The sequence below is a fragment of the Ambystoma mexicanum genome, chromosome 2q (genome assembly GCF_040938575.1).
Source record: "Ambystoma mexicanum isolate Mex_15411 chromosome 2q, UKY_AmexF1_1, whole genome shotgun sequence".
Classification (NCBI taxonomy): domain Eukaryota; kingdom Metazoa; phylum Chordata; class Amphibia; order Caudata; family Ambystomatidae; genus Ambystoma; species Ambystoma mexicanum.
The window spans coordinates 1,204,040,410-1,204,067,989 of NC_090924.1; the positions used below are offsets into that span (position 1 = coordinate 1,204,040,410).

Here is a 27,580-nt window from a genome sequence, read left to right on the forward strand (position 1 = left end):
GTACTACGTTCCACTGACCCTTCACAACTCTGTTCGCGACTGCACAGATGGTATGTGAAACAATGGGACCACAACAGAATGAACATATCAACCAATGTTACACGGCCATCGGGTACAAATACAAGATTGCAATAGCAAGATGCCATTCCACGAATTGCAGCGTTGTGCGCGGGACGTGCTCGGCCAAAGGGGAGAGCAGTTTGCACAGGTGGAATGAATCACCACAGGTGGAGGCCATTCAGCCTGGAAACACATAAATTTCACGCCCAGTCTCCTCCCACAACCACTCCGAAATGCTACCGGCAGGACTCGCGATGTTGGCCCTGGGGGACCTGATAGCACTGCAAGTACTCCAACTCCAAGAAGAAGACGAACACCAACTACAACCGGCCGCACGGAGGAGACGCAGGAGGAGGAGGAGGCCAAGGCAGGGCCAGCAAGGGCCGCCAGCACAGCCACTACCACCACGCAGGCAGCCCGCAATCCCACGCCTCCGAGCACATCCGTTCAACCTCACTGATGAGCAGATCCACACCCTCTACCGTTTGGACCGGGACACCATAACCGCCATTGTGGACATGACACAGGCTGACCTTGTCAGCATGATAGATAGCCCAACCGCCATCCCACCCCTACTGAAGGTGGTGTCTGTACTCCACTTCCTGGCCACAGGCACCTACCAGCACACAGTCGGACAGTTGCATGGCATATCACAGCCACTGTTCTCACGGACACTATTGCAAGTGCTCGATGCCCTCCTGAAGCACGCAGACTACATCTCTCTACCACGCTCGGAGCAGGAAATTACCAACACAAAAGTGGGATTCCATGCACTTGGCGGCATACCGGGTTGCATTGGTGCCATCGACTGCACCCATGTGGAATTGGTCGTCCCACATGCCATGGAGGCCCAGTACCGCAACCGAAAACAATTTCATTCCCTGAATGTACAAATGGTGTGTGACTCCAACAGGATCATTACACATTGTTGTGCCCGATTCCCTGGATCAACCCATGATTCTATGGTCTTGAGGAACTCTACAATACCACGCTACATGGAGCGACACGCAGGGAACAGATCCTGGCTACTCGGTGAGTCTCATTACATGCATGATAATGTGGGGTATGTGATTCGGCAATGACCTGGCAGGAAGGGGGGGGGGTGTGCGTACGTAGAAATGGCATTCCACATCATACGTTTCTCGTCCACATACAGGTGATGCCGGGTATCCACTGAAGAGATGGCTCCTCACACCAGTCCGCAACCCACGGGACCAGCATGAGGAGGACTACAACCATGCCCACTCACGTACCCGTGTAGTCATTGAACAGGCATTCGGCCTACTGAAGACCCGTTTCCGGTGCCTCAGCAGGTCTGGCGGGGCACTCCTGTACCGCCATGAGAAGGTTGCAAAGATGGTGATGGCATGTGTCATGCTCCACAACATGTGCGTACGTAGAAATGTGCCCATGCCCCCTGACGCAGAACTGCAAGCACCTGATGATGGTCATGATGAGGGTGGGGATGTGGCAGCACCTCAAGGAGTCTGCGAGGCACCGGAGGGCCGTGACATTCGTCAGCATCTCATTGATGCATGCTTCTAGCACTCACGCCTGGTGGCTGATACATGGACACGGGATGCGTGGCACTGTGTGTGTCTGGTACATGCACAATATGGACTGTACGCCTATAATGGCCTAGTACACAAAGATCAATGTCCACACATCTCATTGGTTGATCGTGCACTTTTTATGGCATATGTGATATCATGTTGTACACCCTATCGACCCGCCACCCAAGTGAGCCCAACACACCCCCTCCACCCTCCCACCTCCCCCCCGAACACCAGTGTCCAAAGATGCTCATCGTCCGTGGGCAGTCGCTATTGCAAGCCCCCTCTGCGGGTATCAGGGGCACCCCTGCCTGTGGAGCGCAGGTTCCTCCCAGATCTACGTTGGGGGCTGCCCTGGACGGAACTTGCAACGGATGATGTCTCTGCCTGCTCACGTCCATGCATGTCCCTAAGGGTTTGCGAGAGCTCAGTGAGCACACGGCGCACTGCGGCAAGTTCACCACATACGTCTTTGGACGTTGCATGCAGTACCCCCCTCAGGCTCTCGGTGCTTCTCTCCATTTGGACTCTCAGGCTCTCGGTGCTACTCTCCATTTGTGCCCTTAGTGTCTCTGTGCCTCTCTCCATTTGTGCCCTAAGTGTCTCAGTTGATGTTTCTATGTCTGCCTTAGTGCCCCCACATTCATCGGCATGGTCCTTGAGGAGCGTGGCCAGTTGCTGCTGTTGCACGATTAACTGGTCGAGGGACTGTTGCCTCTGCTGGGCCATGGCCATTTGCGGGGGTGTCACAGAGGGGCTGTTGTCCTCATGTTGCCCTGCCACAGGGCTTGTGGGGGATGGCCAGTCGTCGTCTTGTGGGTGCCCCTGCGTGGTATCCTCATGTAGTACGGGATGGAACAGACAGGGGGATTGGGACAGGTCATGGATGGATCTGACTTCGACATCCCCGTCTTCTGTGTCGGAGCATGCTGCCATCAATGGGGTGTCACTTATGGTGCTGCTGCCACCGGAGGCAGTGCCTTCTGTGGCATCCGTTGGGGGGACCTGTGGTGGTGGTGTTGTGGCCTTGCTGGCTGCTGGGGTGCCTGTTGATGTTCCCTCCTGTGTGCTGCCACTTGATTTGTGCTGCTGCCGTGTCTTGATGCGTGCAGCTGAGGTGGAGGGTCTTTGGCCGTCGGTCTTGGCCCTCTTTGCAGGTGTGCTGGTAGGGGTGTCCTGGAGCTCGTCGTTTGGATCGGACCCTGTGGTGGAGTAAAGGAGGGCGAGGGTTATTGGTGGGTCTGTGGGAATTGGAATGGCAATGTATCACATGCATTGGGGTGGTACCTGAGGGTGATTTGGGTCGGGGCCTTGGAGGTGCTTCCATTTGTGTGTGGAGTGAGGGTGCAGTTGTTTGGCAGCCTGCAGTTAGGGTGTGCCTGCTGCACGTGTAGTGCGTGTTTTAGGGGTTTTTAATTATTTATGTATTTATTGTGGGTTTTAACGTGCGCTATCAGGCCAATGTGTGTGGACGTTCTCCTGGACATGTGTTTCTGTTGCACTATGGGGACACATGGTGCTTCGAATGGATGGACTTTGTGGATTTAGCATTGTTTCATTAGGCCCACCTACCTGAATCTTCAGATGTCTGCACTCCTTTCTCCATCCCTCCGACTCCCTCTATGCTCTCCATTCCGATGGTGGAGGCACAGATTTCTTCCCAGGGGGTCAGCTTGATTGGTGATTCCGACCCTCCCCCGGTGGCTGTGGCAATGTTGCGGTTGGCAGAGAGTATGCTGCGGACGCGTATCCGCAGGTCGTCCCACCGCTTCCTGCATTGCTGTGGGGTGCGGGGTGCGGTCCCCACCGCACTTACCCGCTGTGCCACCAGAGCCCATATGGCCTTCTTGTTTGCGAGTGCCGTCCTGGTCATTTGCGTGGAGAAGACGACGGCAGCATTCTCCTGGAGGGTCTCTGTTAGCACGGTGAGTTCCTCACGGGAGAAGTGGACCTGCCGCTTGCAGTCGCACGCTTTCTTCGCTACTTTTCCCATTTTTCTTGGTTTCGCTAGGGTGGATGACGGGTTGGGTTGTGTCTCAGGGTGGTGATTTTAGTGGTTGTGTGGTTTTAGTGGTTTTATAGGTGTACGGCGGGTTGTTTCCCGTTCCGGGCCCGTGTTTTAACTTCCGTTTCCGTATATTTCCGGTCACCGTACTTTACGGTAGGCGCACACTGCGGTGTCCGCTGTGATGGGTGGCGGTATTGCACCTAGGGCGCCGTACGGCGGCGGTGTGGGCCGTTTTGGGGTCATTTCCGCCATCGCGGACTTTGCACTTCCGCCATGCCGTGGTGCTCGTGCCCGATGGGTCGGAATGGGCCGCACTTTGCTCCTTCTTGCAATGGCGGAAACGCTATTTACGCTGTGGCGGTCCGGTCAGTCACTTTCCGCCAGGGTCGTAATGAGGGCCATAGTGTTAAAGGTAAATCACCTAAAAATACATATTACATAAAAAGAACAGAAGAAGAAAAATATATCAATGATTACAATGCAATCATTGCCCACTTATGGAATGCAAACATAGATGTGCAGTACATTGCAGACAATTCCACTGCAGTTGCACAATATGTTACAGCATACTTAACCAAAGCAGAAAAAACAGAGCTCCAAGACCTCTGGAATGACCTGTCATCAGACAAAACACTGTCTCAGAAATGATACAGCTTGGGCATAAAAATGCTCTCCCATAGAGAATGTGGCTCCTATGAAGCAGCAGATCGTTTAACCTGTACTGCTTTGTATGGAAAATCTGAAAATATAGTATGGCTAAGTCTTGGTCCTGCTAAATCTAGAAAATGAGTTCCTAAATCATACGACGATATTGAAACTATAGCCAAACAATATCCCAACAGCCAAGACATTTTAAAAAACAGTTTACTGGACACATACTACACAAACAGAAATAGCACTTTGGAAACCATGTATCTATACCACATAGCCCAAAAGTTCACATACAAAAATAATATAAAACCCGATGAAAAAAAAGGTAGATACAGAGTGTCAAATTGTGAAGGCAGCTTAGTAAAACTCACCCAACCAAATTTAATTAATCATATCAAATTGTCATTAAAGATTCCTCAACATAAAGAACTATATTAGATGTCCCTGCTACAACTCTTTAAACCATGGAGAAAAGAAGAAGAAATACTAGATAACTATGACTCCTACGAAGACACTTTCAAAGCAAATGAAAGCACTATAACCGATGTAAACTTTACACACTACATAACAATGTTGCACAATGAACAGCAACACGAAGAAGAACTCCAGGCCCAACTAGATAAGGACACTCCTGGCAGTAGTCAACCTTCATTAACAGGAAGCCAAGAACCACTGGGACAGCCACTAATAACAAATGAGGCAGAATTAGCTGTGACGGAAGTAGAAAACACCATGTGTCAGTATGAAGGTAAAGAAAACTTAACTATACTACAATCAAAACTAAACAATGAGCAACATAGCATTTTTCTAGAAGTAACAAAAGAAATTGCACATGGTGTACAACATGAAAACAAAGAATGCACCTGCCAAAATTACAAACCTATACTACTGTATGTCAGTGGTGAAGCTGGTTCTGGCAAAACATTCTTAATCAAAATCATCAGCAAATTCCTTCAACAATTGACAAACAACAAACTGTCAGCTGTTGTCACTGCTGACCCAGGTTTAGCTGCCTACAACATAGGTGGTGTCACTTTACACTGATTACTACTCCTGCCAGTAGAACACCAAAACAAATTAGACTATTACAAACTTTCTACAGAAGCTGCAGTGGAACTATGTAGAGTATTAAAACAAATGAAAATGCTACTAATAGATGCAGTGATCATGGTCTAAAACCTAATGTTGGCTTTCATTCACCTCAGATTACAAGAAGTACTCAAAACAAACTACGAAGAGCTCTTTGGAGGAAAACACATTATTGTTTTCAGATATCTTCTTCAATTGACACCAGTGAAAGGTGAGCCTATTTTTAAAACCTTAGGACACAAACGCTGCCGTAAAACTGTTGGCAGCATAGGAAATGTTAACCTTTGGCAACATTTCCAATAAAGAGAATTAACAGAAAACATGCGTCAATCTGCAGATCTCACTTATGCCAACATCTTAAAAAGTATTAGAGTTGGTATACTATCTGAAGAAGCACATGCAATATTGAAAACCCGGCACATTCATGCACTTTATGGAGATAATTCATGTGCTACGGATGTTATGGAACAATTAGCCCACAAAAATGTCAATTGTATGGCCTTAATGCAAACTCTTGCAAGCTGTTTCAAATTCAATGAAACAATGTTAAAAAAAGAAATGCAACCAATAATTGAAATTAGCGCCACAGACAAACTAGACATACATGGTATGACACTACCCATGTGTGAACAAGCCACAACAAGAATAAATAGTTTAGAAAATTCAATCTCCAACACAGCTCGATTGGAAAAAATATTAATATTATCCTTAAATTGCAGAGTAATGCTTAAACGGAACTTTGTTGTGGATCAAGGACTAGTTAATGAGCACTGGGTACACTAGTTGGCTTTCAAATATACCCACGTGACATCAACATTCAGTTTGTCAATATTCTCTTTGACAAACTTTCAGAAGTGAAAAGGATAGGACGCTTAACAGCTCGATCGATTCCTTCTCTTCAAAGATATGTATGTACGCAGAGAACAATTTTCTCTAACTCTTGCATACGCAGTCACCATTCATAAATCACAAGGTCTTACCCTAGACAAAGCATTGATAGACATTAGATACACAGTCTTTAAAGAAGGCATGAGCTACGTAGAACTATCACGCTTACGTACACTTGACAATCTATTTCAAATCAATTTTGATGCAAGTAAAGTAAACGCTGATATTCCTTGCATTTTAGAATACAATAGACTTTGTTCACTATACACCCCCCATCTAAAAACATACCCTGTTCCACAAAAAGTAAAATGTTGTAAAAGAAAACTAAATCAAACAGAAATGCAACAGGATGTCACTGCAAATCCTCAAAAGAGAGTAAATAAAAATGAATATTTCATCGAGTACCAGAAACAAAAAAGAAACTATTAGGGAAAGTAAACCAGGTACTTCTTCAAAAAAGGAAGACAAACTCAAACAAAATCACTCAGATACAGAACTACCTGGTCCATTTAAACTTTCAAATGTAATTGGTGTAAGTTGCTATGCAAATGTAGCAATGAATATTCTATTTCAATTACCACCAATTGTTGACAACATTTACTTACACAGTACAGACCAATTGTGTTTGCAAATGTTAGTACTTCATAGAAACGCAACAAACAATCCTGACAACACGTATAGTGTTTATTGAATAAGACAACAATTGGACTACTGTGCTGGAATGGTGAAATTCACTATAAACTCACAGGAAGATCCACAAGAATTTCTAATGTACTTACTACAAGTACTGGAAAACAAAAACATACCTATAAATGAAATCTTCCAGATTTCATACATGTGGAAAAATACATGCACTCTCTACAACAATGTGACACAAGAACAAATCCCCAACAAGCGCTTTGTGTATGTATCAATACCTAATTGTGAATCCGTTCCATTTCAGCAACTTGTACAAAATGCAAACCATGGTAGATTATGCACTACCTGCAATTCGGATAATCACTCCACCTTACTAATACAAACACATAGTAAATATGTAATACTAATGCTTCTATGTTACAATGCAGATGGTACCAAAAACAACTGCAAGCTGACTAGATTCACACATGGTCAAGTATCACTTGGTAAGAAAATCTTCACAACAATAGGTATAATCTACCACACAGGAGCCACAACCAATGCCGGTCACTATACTGCACATATAAAAAAAATGTGGATGGTTCGAATGTAATGATAGTACCATTACTCTGAATCAGAGATTACCAGCAAATGTTACAATTGCTTATTTAATATTCTTAAAACCAAAATGTATTAACTAAACTGTACTTAAACATTAACAAAACTTCTATTAAAAAAAACTATAAACTGTTAGAATATGCCAACAGCTATCTAACTGCCCCAAGATTCTACAACTAAACAGATAAATGAATACCACAAAATTATATCATAAAATAGACAGTTAGAATATGCCAACTGGTATCTAACTGCCCCAAGATTTTCAATAACCAAACAGATAAATCAATACCACTACATTATAACATAAAATAGACAGTTAGAATACGCCAACAGTTATCTAACTGCCCCAAGATTTTACAATATCAAAACAGATATATCAATACCACTTCATTATAACAAAAAATAGACAGTTACAATATGTCAACAGATATCTAACTGCTCCAAAAATCCGCAACAAGCCAACATATAGAACATTAGCCAGAAACAACAAGTGAACACCGAAAACAAACAAACAAAAAGACTGTAGCATAACAAAAAAAGTTTTTTTTTATCCAACATGGATTTTTATTTTTTCCACAGAGCCAATGATTTGAGCAACAAACACAGAAAGTGAGCAAATTGCACAGTACACTGGTTTGTAATCTACTAAATATGAGGGTAAACAAAAAAAATGTTGATTATTCAATGTTATAAGTCGTTACAAAATACCAATACTAACATGATCTTTTCTTTTACCACAGAAATTAACAAGGAATACATGTACTCCAGTTACTAAACCAAACAGTAAGTATATTATAATAAGTATAACCATTGCAGCAAATCACAACCATAGTGACTTATAACTTCAGTGTTTATAAATTTGGTCTTCACCATGCACCCAAGACTCTAGGCCCTGGCCACAATCACCGCAGCATACCACACCCTTAATAGCTTATAACTTCGGTGCTTATAAATTTGGTCTTGTCCATGCACCCAAGACTGGATAAGCCACTATGGGTGTGATATGCTGCGGCGGTTGTGGCCAGGACATAGAGTCTTGGCTGCATGGCCACACGGCCATGCTCCCAAGAGGATATGCCCTGGCCACAACCACTGCAGCATATCACACCCATAGAGTCAAACATTTTAACTATGTCATATGGGCACTTTTAATGTCCACGAACATAACGATTGTTCTTAGAACAGTTTCAACTTGCCCACGAACAGTACGGACAGGTATAGCGTCCTCAGGACACCCCCATTTCGTTTACTTATGAACATTTCAGAACACCACAAGTGTTCTTAGAACAGTTTCAACTTGCCTGCGAACAGTACGGACAGGCATAGCGTCCTCAGGACACACCTATTTTGTTTATTTATTAACATCCCAGGACACTTGATGTGTTCTTAGAACAGTTTCAACTTGCCTACGAACAGTACAGACAGGTGTAGCGTCCTCAGGACACCCCCATTTTGTTTATTTACGAACATCCCCGGACACATATTGTGTTCTTAGAACAATTTCAACTTGCCTACAGACAATATGGACAGTGTCCTCAGGACAACCCCATTTTGTTTATTTACGAACATTTTAGGAAATCGTCTGTATTCTTAGAACAGTTTCAACTTCCCTTCGAACAATACTGACAGTCATAGCATCCTCAGGACACGCCCATTTAGTTTATTTATGAACATTTCAGGACAAAGTGTGTGTTCTTAGGACAGTTTCAGCTTGCCTCCGAACAATACGGACAGGTATACCGTCCTTAGGACAACCCTATTTAGTTTATTTACGAACATTTCAGGATACTGCCTGTGTTCTTAGAACAGTTGCAACTCGCCTGCGATCAATACGGACAGGTCTAGCGTCCTCAGGACACCTCCATTTTGTTTATTGACGAACATTTTGGGTCAACGCATGTCGTACTTTGATTGCAGACATTCCGAACACCAGCTCTGTTCTTAGAACAGTTTCAACTTGCATGCGAACATTACGGACAGTTATAGGGCCTCATTACACGGATGGCGGTAGGGATTTACCGGTACCGGTAAAATACCGGTACCGGTAAATCCCTACCGCCTTACTACGAGGTCCCTTTGCGGGTTGGGGGATTTAACGCCTGCTTTTTGCAGGCGTTAAAATCCAACCCGCTAAGTGACCTCGGAGCTAATTACGGCACCGCAAAATTGCGGTGCCGTAATTAGCGCCTTTCCCATTCCCATAGAGCCCTATGGGGCTGAAATGGGAATGGGGAAGGGCAATGGCGGAAGGGGGATTTCCCGCCCCTCCAACGTTGGAATGGGGCGGTAAATCCCCTTTCCGCCAAGGCGGTGCCGGTATTTTACCGGCATGAGCCATGGCGCTATAGCGCCATGGCTCACCGCCTACCGTGTAATGAGGCCCATAGTGTCCTTAGGAGGCTCCCATTTTCATTTCTTTACGGACATTCCGGACACCTGAACTGCTTTTTTAAAAAAGAAAAGAAATGAATTAGGACACAACATAATAATTTTACTTTATTTTATATGGATGTTAAATTTATGACAGAGAAGGTGAGGCGGAAACTGAAACAAAAACAGGAGAATTGGGGGTTTCAATAGGATTTATATGAGGTGAAGAAGGGATGGAAGTCTCATCAAAACGTTTTGGTTCATGGAGAGGGTTTGGGGATAATTGACTGGGATATGGTGAGGGGGACAGGTACATGTGGGACGATGGTATGGAGTTGTTTGTTTCAAGTGATCCTTCACAAAGTTTTTTAAATTGTTAAAATGTTCCATGAGTAGGTCCATTTGTTCTTCTATGTGCTGAAGAGTCTTATCCAATACTTCTTTTTCTTTAGTAGTTTCAATTTTTGTATGGTCTGTACAAAAAAAAAATTATATGTTAAATGTATATAAAATAATATTTTTTAATTGGTTTATATAGTAAAGTGTATACCATTAGGTTCACTATCTTCAGACATTTCCTCACGTGGGAAATGCTCCTTTAGCCACTCCAGAGAACTAGACATTTCTTTGAGAAAAAAAACATAATATCACTTTTTTTGTATCTAATACAGAAAGTTTACAAATAGATGAGTAAAATGCAGTACACTTACTAGCTTCTGGTAAAGTGTGTTCTTACTGGTCTGTAGATCTGCTGCTGCTCTTAGTTGTGGAGTTTCTGTGAGGTAATCATGTTGGAAGACTATCTTTCTTCTTTTGGTATATTCCATTTTAGAACATATTGTATTTAAATGAATGGTTGATGTGTTATATATATGGGTTACACTTCTTATTTATTACTGCATATAATGTGTATGTGTGCTGGTTTGTGAATTTGTAAAATGTTCATATGTTATGATATAACAATTAAACATACCCCCCAGACTTTTTGGGTAGTGGTGCTGTTGTCCGCATATGTCAGCGGACATTAGAAGAGTTCGCGGACATCAAATTCAGTAGAGGGGGTTCAGTATGTTCTATGTTACTTGTATATAAAGTCAGAGATATTATTGTTAAGTTGTGCTACTAAAAACCTATGATATTCAGTAAAAGAACTTTGTTAAAGGGACGTTATGGTTAAGTTGCGCTACTAAAAACCTATGAAATTCAGTAAAAAAAAACTTTGTTAAAGGGACATTATGGTTAAGTTGCGCTACTAAAAACCTATGAAATTCAGTACAAAAACTTTGTTAAAGCGGCGTTGTGGTTCCAAGTAAAACCGAAAAACCCTTGAAATTCGCCAGTTATGGTAAGCTAAGCAACCATAACTCGCGCCACCACCGTGCACTGCTAAGACTAACACCCACGACATCAAAGATGGCATCACAAATGTCATTGATGACATCACTGATGACATCACATGTCTGTCTCCCTCTTTTTTCCTTTACTGACATATCTAGGCCACATGGTTTTCTTCAGTAACAGTCAGGAACAAAAAAATGTAAAGGTACTATATTTGTAGACTTATCCTTCAAGTATGTTCTTATAGTAAATCCCTTAGTGTCCAGTCATATCATATGAAACATATACATAGGGGAAGACACAAGCTTGAAAGACAGCAATCCTTTCTGTGCATGAAGATAATCAGTAGAGTTATCAGCACTTTCTGATAGTTCTGTTTTTTTATTACTGTACTTTCCCTGTATATGCTCATATTTGTATACATTTTACTCACACTACTTTCGTTAGGGTCCAGTCACATCATGGAATACATATATATAGGATAAATAGCAGCTTTCAAACAGAGCAATCAGTTATCAACACAACCCGTTTGTGGGATTTTTCATAAAAATTAATTTCATATGTGATCTTTCATGTCCTGGCTGTTAGTCTTAGCAGTGCACAGTGGTGGAGCATGTTTTGGTTGGTTAGCTTATCATAGTTGTCACATAGTTGTCACATTTCTGAGGTTTTTCGCTTTTACTTGTACCCATAATGTCACTTTAACAAAGTTTTTCATTGCATTTCATAGGTTTTTAACAGTGCAACTTAACCATAACATCCATTTAACAACGATGTTTCACTGAATATATATATATATATATATATATATATATATATATATATATTTATTTATTCAGTAAAAAAAAACTTTGTTAAAGGGACATTATGGTTAAGTTGCGCTACTAAAAATCTATGAAATTCACAAAAAAAAACTTTGTTAACGGGGCGTTATGGTTCCAAGTAAAACCAAAAAACCCTTGAAATTCGCCAGTTGTGGTAAGCTAAGCAACCATAACTCGTGCCACCAATGTGCACTGCTAAGACTAACACCCAGGACATCAAAGATGACATCACAAATGTCATTGATGGCATCACTGATGACATCACATGTCTGGCTTCCCCTTTTGTCCTTTACTGACATATCTAGGCCACATGGTTTTCTTCAGTAACAGTCAGGAATTAAAAATTGAAAAGGTACTATATTTGTAGACTTATCCTTCAAGTATGTTCTTACAGTAATTCCCTTAGGGTCCAGTCAAATCATGTGATACATATGCATAGGGTAAGTAGCAGCTTTGAAACAGAGCAATCATTTCTGTGCATAAAGGTATTCAGTTAGGTTATGAACACTTTCTGCTACTACTGCTGCTTTTTTCCTTACTTCAATTTCCTTGTATATACTCATATTTGTATGTATTGTTGTCTCTTTGTGTTTTGTCTATAGTAATGCAATTATGTAGTAAGTGGGTTTTATTACCTACTTATCACATGTTTTACAGTACGCAAAACTCTAATAAGAAAACAGTTATCATTTCACTGTTGAACATGGCAAGATTATGAATATTGCACCTCCATCATGTATGCTGCAAACAATGCCTATGTTTCTACATGAGTAGTTTAGTATATTGGATAGAATTTCATAATAGAATGGTATTTATATCAATGCATTGCTTAATACACTAATTAGCACTTGATATTTATTCCAATGATCCTTGACGCATTTTGGTCAACATTATAATAAGAATCCCTTCTACAGAGTTTTCATGAAAAGTAAATGCACATCTGGTGTCATCAGTGATGACATCAATGGCATTTGTGATGTCATCTTTGATGTCCTGGTTGTTAGTCTTAGCAGTACACGGTGGCGCGAGTTATGGTTGCTTAGCTTACCATAACTGGTGAATTTCAAGTGTTTTTCGGTTTTACTTTGAACCATAACGTCCCTTTAACAAAGTTTTTTACTGAATTTGAAAGGTTTTTAGTAGCGCAACTGAACCATAACATCCCTTTAACAAATTTTTTTACTGAATTTCATAGGTTTTTAGAAGTGCAACTTAACCATAACGTCCCTTTAACAAAGTTTTTTCATTGAATTTAATAGGTTTTTATTAGTGCAACTTAATCATAACGTCCCTGTAACATTTTTTTTTAACTAAATTTTAAACATTTTTATTAGTGCAACGTCACCATAACATCCTTTTCAATAGATGAAGACCACTAACATCTTATGTCCTCAAAGTGGGAACGCCAGGTGGTAAAAAAAACAAAAAGATTTTCCTTCCTACACCGGGACGCCTGCGACGTTCCGGTGTAGGAAGGAAAATCTTTTACCAAGATGGCCACCATGGAAAGGGAAGGCGGGGTGTATAAAGAACACAACAGGGCATGAGCGGTGGGTGGGGGGGAACAGGGGAGACACATGGGCATGAGCGGGGGGTGAGAGGGAACAGGGTACAAACGGGGCATGAGCAGGGGTGGGGGGAAAAGGAAGGAAACACGGGGCATAAGCGGTGGTGGGGGGAACACGAGAGAGACACGGGGCATGAGCAGCGGGTGGGGAGGAACATGAGGGAGACACGGGGTATGAGCGGGGGGTGGGGAGGAACACGAGGGAAACACGGGGCATGAGCGGGGGGTACAGGGCACACACGGGACATGAGCGGGGGTGGGGGGAAAGGAGAGAGACAAGGGGCATGAGTGTGGGGTGGGGGGAACACGAGGGAGACGTGGGGCATGAGCGGGGGGTTGGGGAGTAACACGAGGGAAACACGGGGCATGAGCGGGGGTGGGGGGAACACGAGGGAGACACGGGGCATGAGCGGGGGGTGGGGGGCAACAGGAGACAGACACGGGGCGTGAGCAGGGGGTGGGGCCAACAGGAGAGAGACACGGGGCATGAGCGGGGGGTGGGGAGAACAGGTGACAGACACAGGGTATGAGCGGGGGGGTGGGGAGAACAGGAGGCAGACAGGGGGCATGAGCGGGGGATGGGGGGAACAGGAGACAGATACGGGGCATGAGAGGGGGTGGAAAGAACAGGAGACAGACAGGGGGCATGAGCGGGGGGTGGGGGGCATCAGGAGACAGACACAGGGCATGAGCGGGGGGTGTGGGGCAACAGGAGAGAGACACGGGGCATGAGCGTGGAGTGGGGGGGTACAGGAGACAGACATGGGGCATGGGTGGGGGCAACAGGAGACAGACATGGGGCATGAACGGGGGGTGGGGGGAACAGGACAGACATGGGACATGAGCGGGGGGTGGGGGAACAGGACAGACACGGGGCATGAGTGGGGGGTGGGGGGCAACAGGAAAGAGACACGGGGCATGAGCGGGGGGTGGGGGGGTACAGGAGACAGACATGGAGCATGAGCAGGGGGTGGGGGGCAACAGGAGAGAGACATGGGGCATGAGCGGGGGGTGTGGGGGTGCAGGAGACAGACACGGGGCATGAGCAGGGGGTGGGGGCAACAGGAGAGAGACACGGGGCATGAGCGGGTGGGGGGAACAGGAGACAGACACGGGGCATAAGCGGATGGGGGAACAGGAGACAGTCACGGGGCATTAGCGGGGGGGCAACAGGAGAGAGACACGGGGCATGAGCAGGTGGGGGGAACAAGAGACAGACACGGGGCATGAGCGGGGGCTTGGGGGGTACAGGAGACAGACACGGGCATGAGCGGGGGGTGGGGGGCAACAGGAGAGAGACACGGGGCATGAGCGGCGGGTGAGGGGAACAGGTGACAGACACGGGGCATGAGCAGGTGGGTGGGGGCAACAGGAGACAGACACGGGGCATGAGCAGGGGGTGGGGGGAACAGGAGACAGACACGGGGCATGAGCGGGGGGTGGGGAGAACAGGAGACAGACACAGGGCATGAGCAGGGGGTGGGGGCCAACAGGAGACAGACACAGGGCATGAGCCGGGGGTAGGGGGCAACAGGAGAGACACGGGGCATGAGCGGGGGGTGGGGGGAACAGGAGACAGAGACAGGCATGAGCGAGGGGTGGGGGGAACAGGAGACAGACACGGGGCATGAGCGGGGGGTGGGAGGAACGACAGACATGGGGCATGAGCGGGGTGGGGAGAACAGACACGGGGCATGAGCGGGGGGTGGGGAGAACAGGAGACAGACACGGGGCATGAGCGGGGGGATGGAGGGCAACAAGAGAGAGACACGGGGAATGAGCGGGTGGGGGAACAGGAGACAGACACGGGGCATGAGCAGGGGGGTGGAGGCAACAGGACACAGACACGGGGCATGAGTGGGGGTGGGGAGAACAGGAGACAGACACGGGGCATGAGCAGGGGATGTGGGGGGCAACAGGAGACAGACACGGCACATGAGGGGAACAGGAGACAGATACGGGGCATGAGCAGGGGGTGGGGAGAACAGGAGACAGACACGGGGCATGAGCGGGGGAACAGAAGACAGACACGGGGCATGAGCGGGGGTTGGGGGAAAGGGAGAGAGACACACGGGGCATGAGCGGGGGGTGGCCGTTAGGGAGAGACACACGGGGCGTGAGCGGGGGGTGGGCGGGTACGGGAGAGACACACAGGACATGAGCGGGGGGTGGGCGGGAGGGAGAGAGACAAACGGGACATGAGCGGGGGTGGGCGGGAGGGAGACAGACACACGGGGCATGAGCGTGGGGTGGGCAGGAGGGAGAGAGACACACGGGGCATGAGCGGGGGGTGGGTGGGAGGGAGAGAGACACACGGGGTATGAGCGGGGGGCGGGCGAGAGGGGGAGAGACACACGGGGCATGAGCGGGGGGTGGGCGGGAGGGGGAGAGACACACGGGGCGTGAGCGGTGGGTGGGCGGGAGGGGGAGAGACACACGGGGCATGAGTGGGGGTGGGCGGGAGGGGTAGAGACACACGGGCATGAGCGGGAGTGGGGGGAGGGAGAGAGACACACAGGGCATGAGCGGGAGTGGGGGGAGCGAGAGAGACACGGGGCATGAGTAGGGGTTGAGGGGAGGGAGAGAGACACACGGGGCATGATCGGGGGGGGGTGGGGGAAGGGGAGAGAGGACACACGGGGCATGAGCGGGGGTGGGGGAAGGGAGAGAGACACACGGGGCATGAGCGGGGTTGGGGGAGGGAGAGAGACACACTGTGTTCGTGTGCAGGCGGCAGATCCCGCTCCTCGGCCCTCTGCTGGCCACCGTGTGCAGATGGCGTGAGCGGGGGGCTGGAGGAACAGGGGAGACACGGAGCATGAGTGGGGGTGGGAGGAACAGGAGACAGACACAAGACTTACTGTGCAGGCGGCGAGGTACAAAGATGGCGGGCGTCTCTGAAGCCAGACGCACTGCACGCTTTCACTGCATCCAATGAGAGAGCACGTCAGATGTCCGCGGACATCACGCAAGCTGCTTGCCCAATCACCGTCCTGTCCACGGAGCGAACAGGGAAGTGTGTCCGCGAAGCGAACACAGATATCACCAATTTTTTTCACTTACATTTTTGTCATTTTTTTAAAAAACTACTGGACGGATTTACACCAAATAAAGCAAAGCACGCTTTCGGGACCAAGCCGCCGCCCCTGCCGCAAATTTGTCCAAGGGGGGCAAAGTTATAAGGGGGGGTCCCAAACTTTTTTTTTCCCATAGACTGAATGGGAAAAATGTTTGCTCGCGCCTACAGCCCAAACCGCTGGACGGATTTTCACCAGCAATTGGACCAGGAGCAGCGGGCTTGGTCCCGAAAGCGTGCTTTTGCAAATTTGGTAAAATCTGTCCAGTAGTTTTTTTAAAATGACCAAAAAGTAGGTCAGAAAAAATTTGTGATACCTGTGTTCGCTTCGCGGACACACTTCCCTGTTCGCTCTGCGGACAGGACAGTGATTTGGCAAGCAGCTTGCGTGATGTCCGCGGACATCTGACATGCTTTTCTATTGGCTTCCGAGAAGCGTGCAGTGCGTCTATTTTCAGAGACGCCCGCCATCTTTGTTTATCGGAGCGGAATCAGCTGCCTGCACAGTGTAGATGTGGGCTGCAGCCACGAAAAGGTGGTGAGGCACAGGCCCTCGTGTCTCTCTCTTGTTCCCCCCACACCCCGCTCATGGCCCGTGTCTCCCATGTTCCCCCCCTCGCTGATTCTCTGTGTGTTCCTCCCATCCCCCGCTCATGCTCCATTTTTCTTTCCCGTTCCCCCGCTCATGTCCCGTGTTTCCCTCCTCCCCTCCACCCCCTTCTCATGCCCCATGGGTCTCCCTCATGCCCTGTGTGTCTCTCTACTTCCACCCCATGCCCCGCTCACGCCCCGTGTGTCTCTCCCCTTCCGCCCCACCCCCCACTCATACCCTGTGTCTCCCTACTGTTCCCCCCACCCTATGCTCATGCCCCGTGTCTCTCTCCCCTTCCCCCTACCCCCTGCGCATGCCCTTGTGTCTCTCCCCTTCTCCCCCACCCTCCGCTCATGCCCCGTGTGTCTCTCCCCTTCCCCCACCCCCCGCTCATGCCCCCGTGTGTCTCACCCCTTCCCCCCACCCCCCGATCATGCCCCGTGTGTCTCGTCCCTTCCCCCCACCCCCCACTCATACCCTGTGTCTCCCTACTGTTCCCCCCACCCCTGCTCATGCCCCGGTGTCTCTCCCTCCCCCCCCACCCCCGCTCATGCCCCGTGTGTCTCTCCCCTCTCCCCCCATTCTCCGCTCATTCCCCGTGTGTCTCACCCCTTCCCCCCCACCCCCAAGCTCATGCCCTGTGTCTTCTCTTCCCCCCCCCCGCTCATACCCCGTGTCTCCCTACTGTTCCCCCCACCCCCCGCTCATGCCCCGTGTCTCTCTCCTTCCCCACCCCACCCCCGCCTCATGCCCCGTGTCTCTCTCCCCTTCCCCTCACCCCCCGCTCATGCCCCATGTCTCCCTCCTTTACCCCCACCCCCCGCTCATGCCCCGTGTGTCTCTCCCTCCCCCACCCCCCGCTCATGCCCTGTGTGTCTATCCACTTCCCCACCACCCCCGCTCATGCCCCGTGTGTCTCCCTCCTTTCCCCCCACCCCGCTCATGCCTGTGTCTCCCTCCCTTTCCCCCCACCCCCCGCTCATGCCCCGTGTGTCTCTCTCCTTCCCCCACCCCCGCTCTTGCCCCCTTGTGTCTCTCCCCTTCCCCCGCACCCCCCGCTCATGCCCTGTGTCTCTCTCCCCTTCCTCTCACCCCCCGCTCATGCCCTTTGTCTCTCTCCCCTTCCCCCGCTTATACCCTGTGTCCCTCTCCCCTTCTACCCACCCCCCGCTCATGCCCCGTGTCTCTCTCCCCTTCCCCCATACCCCCCGCTCATGCCCCCGTGTCTCTCTACCCTTCCCCCCCACCCCCCGCTAATGCCTCGTGTCTCCCTACTGTTCCCCCCACTCCCCCGCTCATGCCCCGTGTCTCTCTCCCCTTCCCCCCACCCCCTGCTCATGCCCCGTGTGTCTCTCCCTTTCCCCCCAACCCCCCACTCATGCCCAGTGTCTCTCTCCCCTTCCCCCCACCCCCCGCTCATGCCCCTTGTGTCTCTCCCCTTCCCCCTACCCCCCGCTCATGCCCCATGTCTCTCTCCCCTTCCCCCCACCCCCCGCTCATGCCCGTGTGTCTCTCCCCTTCCCCCCACCCCCCACTCATGCCCTGTGTGTCTCACCCCTTCCCCCCCACCCCCGCTCATGCCGCGTGTGTCTCTCCCCTTCCCCCACCCCCCGCTCATGCCTCGTGTGTCTCTCCCCTTCCCCCCACCCCCCGCTCACGCCCTGTGTGTCTCTCCCCTTCTCCCCCACCCCCCGCTCATGCCCCGTGTCTCCCCTCTTCCCACCCACCCCCCACTCTGATCTGTCTCCCCTGTTAGCCCCCACCCCCTGCTCATGCCCTGTGTCTCCCTTGTGTTACCCCCACCCCCAGCTCATGCCCCGTGTCTCCCTTGTGTTACCCCTCCAACCACCGCTCATGCCCCGTGTCTCCCTTGTGTTACCCCCCACCCCCTGCTCATGCCCCGTGTCTCCTTCGTGTTACCCCCCCGCACCACCTGCTCATGCCCCGTGTCTCCCTTGTGTTACCCCCCACCCATGCCCTGTCTCCGCTGTTACCCCTCACCCGCCGCTCATGCCCGTGTCTCTCTCCCCTTCCCCCTCACCCCCCGCTCATGCCAGTGTCTCTCTCCCCTTCCCACCACCCCCTGCTGATGCCCCGTGTCTCTCTCCCCTTCCCCCACCCCCCACTCCTGCCCCGTGCCTATCTCCCCTTCCCCCCACTCCCCGCTCATGCCCCATGTCTCTCTCCTCTTCCCCCCACCCCCCGTTCATGCCCCGTGTCTCTCTCCCCTTCCCCCCTTCTACCCGCTCATGCCCCGTGTCTCTCTCCCCTTCCCCCGCACCTCCCGCTCATGCCCCGTGTCTCTCTCCCCTTCCCCCCAACACCCGCTCATGCCCCGTGTGTCTCTCCCCTTCCCTCCCACCCCCCGCTCATGCCCCGTGTGTATCTCCCCTTCCCCCCACCACCCGCTCATGCCCCGTGTCTTCCTACTGTTCCCCCCACCCCCACGCTCATGCCCTGTGTCTCTCTCCCCTTCCCCCCCACACCCTGCTCAAGCCCCGTGTGTCTCTCCCCTTCCCCCCCGCCCCCCGCTCATGCCCCGTGTCTCTCTCCCCTTCCCCCCACCCCAGCTCATGCCCTGTGTGTCTCTCCCCTTCCCCCCCACCCCCCACTCATGCCCCGTGTCTCCCTTTTGTTACCCCCCACCCATGCCCTGTCTCCGCTGTTACCCCTCACCCGCCGCTCATGCCCGTGTCTCTCTCCCCTTCCCCCTCACCCCCCGCTCATGCCAGTGTCTCTCTCCCCTTCCCACCACCCCCTGCTGATGCCCCGTGTCTCTCTCCCCTTCCCCCACCCCCCACTCCTGCCCCGTGTCTCTCTCCCCTTCCACCCACTCCCCGCTCATGCCCCATGTCTCTCTCCTCTTCCCCCCACCCCCCGTTCATGCCCCGTGTCTCTCTCCCCTTCCCCCCTTCTACCCGCTCATGCCCCGTGTCTCTCTCCCCTTCCCCCCAACACCCGCTCATGCCCCGTGTGTCTCTCCCCTTCCCTCCCACCCCCCGCTCATGCCCCGTGTGTATCTCCCCTTCCCCCCACCACCCGCTCATGCCCCGTGTCTTCCTACTGTTCCCCCCACCCCCACGCTCATGCCCTGTGTCTCTCTCCCCTTCCCACCCACACCCTGCTCATGCCCCGTGTGTTCTCTCCCCTTACCCCCCGCCCCCCGCTCATGCCCCGTGTCTCTCTCCCCTTCCCCCCACCCCAGCTCATGCCCTGTGTGTCTCTCCCCTTCCCCCCCGCCCCCCACTCATGCCCTGTGTCTCCCTCCTTTCCCCCCACCCCCCTGCTCATGCCCTGTATCTCTCCCCTCCCCCCAACCACCACCCCATCTCATGCCTGTGTCTCTCCCCCGTTCCCTCCCACCCCCCACTCATGCCCAGTGTCTCTCTCTCTTTCCCCCCACCCCCGCTCATGCCCGTGTCTCTCTCCCCTTCTCCCACCCCCCGCACATGCCCCGTGTCTCTCTCCCCTTCCCACCACCCTCGCTCATGCCCTGTGTCTCTCTCCCCTTCCCCCCACCCTCCGCTCATGCCCTGTGTCTCTCTCCCCTTCCCCCCTACTCCCCGCTCATGCCCGTGTCTCTCTCCCCTTCCCCCCACCCTCGCTCATGCCCTGTGTCTCTCTCCCCTTCCCCCCACCCTCCGCTCATGCCCTGTGTCTCTCTCCCCTTCCCCCCTACTCCCCGCTCATACCCCGTGTCTCTCTCCCCTTCGCGCCACTCCCGCTCATGCCCTGTGTGTCTCTCCCCTTCCCCCCACCCCCCGCTCATGCCCCGTGTGTCTCTCCCCTTCCCCCCACACCCCGCTCATGCCCCGTGTCTCCCTACTGTTCCCCCACCACCCGCTCATGCCCCGTGTCTCTCTCCCCTTCCCCCCACCCCCGTTCATGCCCCATGTCTTTCTCCCCTTCCACCCACCCCCACTCATGCCCCATGTGTCTCTCCCCTTCCCCCCACCCCCACTCATGCCCCGTGTCTCCCTCCTTTCCCCCACCCCCCCACTCATGCCCTGTGTCTCTCCCCTCCCCCCCACTAATGCCCCGTGTGTCTCCCCTTTCCCCCCACCCCCGCTCATGCCCCATGTCTCTCTCCCCTTCCCCCCACCCCCCTCTCATGCCTCGTGTGTCCCTCCCCTTCCCCCAACCCCCGCTCATGCCTCATGTTTTTCTCCCCTACCCCCTACCCCCTGCTCATTCCCCGTGTCTCCCTACTGTTCCCCCCACGCCCCGCTCATGCCTCGTGTCTCTCCCCTTCCCCCCACACCCCGCTCATGCCCCATGTGTCTCCCCCTTCCCCCCCGCTCATGCCCCATGTGTCTCTCCATTCCCCCCCACTCATGCCCCGTGTCTCTATCCACCCCACCCCCCGCTCATGCCCGTGTCTCCCTACTGTTCCCCCCCACCCCCCGCTGATGCCCCGTGTCTCTCTCCCCTGCCCCCCACCCCCCGCTCATGCCCCGTGTCTCCCTACTGTTCCCCCCAACCCCTGCTCATGCCACGTGTCTCTCTCCACTTGCCCCCCAACCCCCTATCATGCCCCGTGTCTCTCTCCCCTTCCCCCCCACCCCCCGCTCATGCCCCGTGTGTCTCTACCCTTCCCCCCACCCCGTTCATGCCCCGTGTCTTTCTCCCCTTCCCCCACTCCCGCTCATGCCACGTGTGTCTCTCCCCTTCCCCCCACCCCCAGCTCATGCCCTGTTTGTCTCACCCCTTCCCCCCACCCCCGCTCATGCCCCGTGTGTCTATCCCCTTCCCCCCGCTCTTGCCCCATGACTCTCTCCCCTTCCCCCCACCCCTGCTCATGCCCCGTGTCTCCCTACTTTTCCCCCCCGCTCATGCCCCTTGTGTCTCTCCCCTTCCCCCCACCCCCCTCTCATGCGCTGTGTCTCCCTACTGTTCCCCCAACCCCCGCTCATGCCCCGTGTCTCTCTCCACATCCTCCCACCCCCCGCTCATGCCCCGTGTCTCCCCTGTTTCCCCAGCCCCTCTCATGCCCTGTGTCTCCCTACTGTTCCCCCAACCCCCGCTCATGCCCCGTGTGGCTCTCCCCTTCCGCCCACCCCCCGCTCATGCCTCGTGTGTCTCTCCCCTTCTCACCCTACCCCCGCTCATGCCCCGTGTCTCCCTTCCTTTCTCCCCACCCCCTGCTCATGCCCTGTGTCTCTCTCCCCTTCCCCCACCCCACTCTCATGCCCCATGTGTCTCTCCCCTTCCCCCCACTGCCCGCTCATGCCCCGTGTGTCTCTCCCCTTCCCCCCACCCCTGCTTATGCCCCGTGTCTCCCTCCTTTCCCCCCAGCCCCGCTCATGCCCCGTGTCTCCCTTGTATTACCCCCCACCCCCCGCTCATGCCCTGTCTTCCCTGTGTTAGCCCCCACTCCCCGCTCATGCCCTGTGTCTAAATTGTGTTACCCCCGCTCATGCCCCGTGTCTCCCGTGTTCCCCCCACCCCCGCTCATGCGCTCATGCCCCGTGTCTCCCTCCTTTCACCCCACCCCCCCACTCATGCCCAGTGTCTCCCCTGTTCCCCCTAGCCCCACTCATGCCCCATGTCGCTCTCCTATTCCCCCCACCCCCGCTCATGCCCCGTGTCACTCCTGTCCCCCATCCCCCGCTCATGCCCTGTGTCTCCCATGTTCCCCCCCACCCCCGCTCATGCCCCGTGTTTCCCTCATGTACCCTCCACCCCCCGCTCATGCCCCGTGTCTCCCTTGTGTTACCCCCCACCCCCGCTCATGCCCCATGTCTCCCTGTTCCCCCCACCGCTGCTCATGCGCTCATGCCCCATGTCTCCCTCCCTTCCCCCCACACCCCCTCATGTCCCGTGTCTCCCTTGTGTTACCCCCCACACCCCCGCTCATGCCCCGTGTCTCCCCTGTTCCCCCCACCCCGCTCATGCCCAGTGTCTCTCTCCTACTCCCCCACCCACGTTCATGCCCCGTGTCTCCCCTGTCCCCCCACCCCCTCACTCATGCCCTGTGTTTCCCTTCTGTTACCCGCACCCCCGCTCATGCCCCGTGTCTCCCTCATGTTACCCCCCACCCCCGCTCATGCACCGTGTTTCCTTCATGTTCCCCCCACACCCCGCTCATGTCCCGTGTCTCCTGTTGCCCCCACCCCCGCTCATTGCTCGTGTCTCCCTCGTGTTCCCCCACCCCCTCCCGCTCATGCCCCGTGTCTCCATTGAGTACCCCCTCACCCCCCGCTCATGCCCTGTGTGTCTTCTGTTGCCCCCACCCCCCGCTCATGCCCCGTGTCTCCCTCATGTTCCCCCACCACCTGCTCATGGCCTGTGTCTCCCTCATGTACCCCCTCACCCCCCGCTCATGCCTTGTGTGTCTTTTGTTGCCCCCACCCCCGCTCATGCCCCGTGTTTCCCTCGTGCTACCCCCCACTCCCCGCTCATACCCCGTGTCTCCCTTGTGTTCCCCCCACCCTCCGCTCTTGCCGCTTGTCTCTCTCCTTTCCCCCCCACCACCGCTCATTCCCTGTGTGTGCCCTATTCCCCCACCCCTGCTTATGCCCCGTGTGTGCCCTGTTCCCCCCACCCCCCGCTCATGCCCCGTGTGTGCCCTGTTTCCCCCACCCCCTGCTCATGCCCTGTGTCTCTCCTGTTCCCTCCACCCCCGCTCATGCCCCGTGTGTCTATCCCCTTCCCCCCGCTCTTGCCCCATGACTCTCTCCCCTTCCCCCCACCCCTGCTCATGCCCCGTGTCTCCCTACTTTTCCCCCCCGCTCATGCCCCTTGTGTCTCTCCCCTTCCCCCCACCCCCCTCTCATGCGCTGTGTCTCCCTACTGTTCCCCCAACCCCCGCTCATGCCCCGTGTCTCTCTCCACATCCTCCCACCCCCCGCTCATGCCCCGTGTCTCCCCTGTTTCCCCAGCCCCTCTCATGCCCTGTGTCTCCCTACTGTTCCCCCAACCCCCGCTCATGCCCCGGGTGGCTCTCCCCTTCCGCCCACCCCCCGCTCATGCCTCGTGTGTCTCTCCCCTTCTCACCCTACCCCCCGCTCATGCCCCGTGTCTCCCTTCCTTTCTCCCCACCCCCTGCTCATGCCCTGTGTCTCTCTCCCCTTCCCCCACCCCACTCTCATGCCCCATGTGTCTCTCCCCTTCCCCCACTGCCCGCTCATGCCCCGTGTGTCTCTCCCCTTCCCCCCACCCCTGCTTATGCCCCGTGTCTCCCTCCTTTCCCCCCCAGCCCCGCTCATGCCCCGTGTCTCCCTTGTATTACCCCCCACCCCCCGCTCATGCCCTGTCTTCCCTGTGTTAGCCCCCACCCCCCGCTCATGCCCTGTGTCTAAATTGTGTTACCCCCGCTCATGCCCCGTGTCTCCCGTGTTCCCCCCACCCCCGCTCATGCGCTCATGCCCCGTGTCTCCCTCCTTTCCCCCCACCCCCCCACTCATGCCCAGTGTCTCCCCTGTTCCCCCTAGCCCCACTCATGCCCCATGTCGCTCTCCTATTCCCCCCACCCCCGCTCATGCCCCGTGTCACTCCTGTCCCCCATCCCCCGCTCATGCCCTGTGTCTCCCATGTTCCCCCCCACCCCCGCTCATGCCCCGTGTTTCCCTCATGTACCCTCCACCCCCCGCTCATGCCCCGTGTCTCCCTTGTGTTACCCCCCACCCCCGCTCATGCCCCATGTCTCCCCTGTTCCCCCCACCGCTGCTCATGCGCTCATGCCCCATGTCTCCCTCCTTCCCCCCACGCCCCCTCATGTCCCGTGTCTCCCTTGTGTTACCCCCCACACCCCCGCTCATGCCCCGTGTCTCCCCTGTTCCCCCCACCCCGCTCATGCCCAGTGTCTCTCTCCTACTCCCCCCACCCACGTTCATGCCCCGTGTCTCCCCTGTCCCCCCACCCCCGCTCATGCCCCGTGTCTCCCCTGTCCCCCCCACCCCCCGCTCATGCCACGTGTTTTCTCTCCTGTACCGCCGCCCCCGCTCATGCCCCGTGTTTCCCTCCTGTACCCCCACCCCCGCTCATGCCCCGTGTTTCCCTCCTGTACCCCCACCCCCTCACTCATGCCCTGTGTTTCCCTTTCTGTTACCCGCACCCCCGCTCATGCCCCGTGTCTCCCTCATGTTACCCCCCACCCCCGCTCATGCACCGTGTTTCCTTCATGTTCCCCCCACACCCCGCTCATGTCCCGTGTCTCCTGTTGCCCCCACCCCCGCTCATTGCTCGTGTCTCCCTCGTGTTCCCCCACCCCCACCCGCTCATGCCCCGTGTCTCCATTGAGTACCCCCTCACCCCCCGCTCATGCCCTGTGTGTCTTCTGTTGCCCCCACCCCCCGCTCATGCCCCGTGTCTCCCTCATGTTCCCCCCACCACCTGCTCATGGCCTGTGTCTCCCTCATGTACCCCCTCACCCCCCGCTCATGCCTTGTGTGTCTTTTGTTGCCCCCACCCCCGCTCATGCCCCGTGTTTCCCTCATGCTACCCCCCACTCCCCGCTCATACCCCGTGTCTCCCTTGTGTTCCCCCCACCCTCCGCTCATGCCGCTTGTCTCTCTCCTTTCCCCCCCACCACCGCTCATTCCCTGTGTGTGCCCTATTCCCCCACCCCTGCTTATGCCCCGTGTGTGCCCTGTTCCCCCCACCCCCCGCTCATGCCCCGTGTGTGCCCTGTTTCCCCCACCCCCTGCTCATGCCCTGTGTCTCTCCTGTTCCCTCCACCCCCGCTCAATGACCCTTGTCTCCCTTGTGTTCCTCCCCACCCCCCGCTCATACCCTGTGTTTCACTCGTGTTCCTCCCCACCCCCCACTATGCCCCGTGTCTTCATCGTGTTCCTCCCCACCCCCCGCTTATGCCCCGTGTCTCCCCCTGTTCCCCCACCCGCTGCTCATGCCCCGTGTCTCTCTCGTGTTCCCTCACCCCCCGCTCATGCCCCGTGTTTCCTTCCTTTTCCCCCCCACCCCCTGCTCATGCCCCATTTGTGCCCTGTTCCCTCTCACCCCCGCTCATGCCAATGTGTCTCCTCTGTTCCTCCCCACCCCCCGCTCATGCCCTGTTGTGATGACTTTATACACCCCGCCTTCCCTTTCCATGGTGGCCATCTTTGATAAAAGATGTTCCTTCCTACACCGGGACGTCTGCGGCGTCCCGCTGTAGGAAGGAAAATCTTTTCTTTTTTTAACACCCGGGGTTCCCACTTTGAGGACGTAAGATGCTAGTGGTCTTCATCTATTGAAAAGGATGTTATGGTGATGTTGCACTAATAAAAACCTATAAAATTCAGTAAAAAAAAGAATGTGTTACAGGGAAGTTATGGTTAACTTGCACTAATAAAAACCGATGAAATTCAATGAAAAAACTTTGTTAAAGGGACGTTATTGTTAAGTTGCACTACTAAAAACCTATGAAATTCAGTGAAAAAACATTGTTAAAGGGACGTTATTGTTAAGTTGCGCTACTAAAAACCTATGAAATTCAGTGAAAAAACATTGTTAAAGGACGTTATGGTTAAGTTGCGCTACTAAAAACCTATGAAATTCAGTGAAAAAACTTTGTCAAAGGGACGTTATGGTTCCAAGTAAAACTGAAAAACCCTTGAAATTCGCCCCACCCATGCCCTGTCTCCCCTGTTACCCCTCACCCGCCGCTCATGCCCGTGTCTCTCTCACCTTCCCCCTCACCCCCCGCTCATGCCAGTGTCTCTCTCCCCTTCCCCCACCCCCTGCTGATGCCCCGTGTCTCTCTCCCCTTCCCCCACCCCCCACTCATGCCCCGTGTCTCTCTCCCCTTCCCCCACTCCCCGCTCATGCCCCATGTCTCTCTCCTCTTCCCCCCACCCCCTGCTCATGCCCCGTGTCTCTCTCCCCTTCCCCCCTTCTCACCGCTCATGCCCTGTGTCTCTCTCCCCTTCCCCCGCACCTCCCGCTCATGCCCCGTGTCTCTCTCCCCTTCCCCCCAACACCCGCTCATGCCCCGTGTGTCTCTCCCCTTCCCCCCCACCCCCCGCTCATGCCCCGTGTGTATCTCCCCTTCCCCCACCCCCCGCTCATGCCCTGTGTCTTCCTACTGTTCCCCCACCCCCACGCTCATGCCCCGTGTCTCTCTCCCCTTCCCCCCACACCCTGCTCATGCCCCGTGTGTCTCTCCCCTTCCCCCCACCCCCCGCTCATGCCCCGTGTCTCTCTCCCCTTCCCCCCACCCCAGCTCATGCCCTGTGTGTCTCTCCCCTTCCCCCCCACTCCCACTCATGCCCTGTGTCTCCCTCCTTTCCCCCCACCCCCCGCTCATGCCCTGTATCTCTCCCCTCCCCCCAACCACCACCCCCCTCTCATGCCCGTGTCTCTCCCCCCTTCCCTCCCACCCCCCACTC

General features: G+C 53.6%; 1 long non-coding RNA gene across 2 annotated transcripts in view; it reads left to right on the forward strand.

Annotated features, from left to right (window-relative positions):
- The window catches only part of LOC138570040 (uncharacterized), a 799,187-nt gene that overhangs the window by 350,483 nt on the left and 421,124 nt on the right, over positions 1 to 27,580 (forward strand). The gene's annotated exons all lie outside the window — the stretch shown is intronic.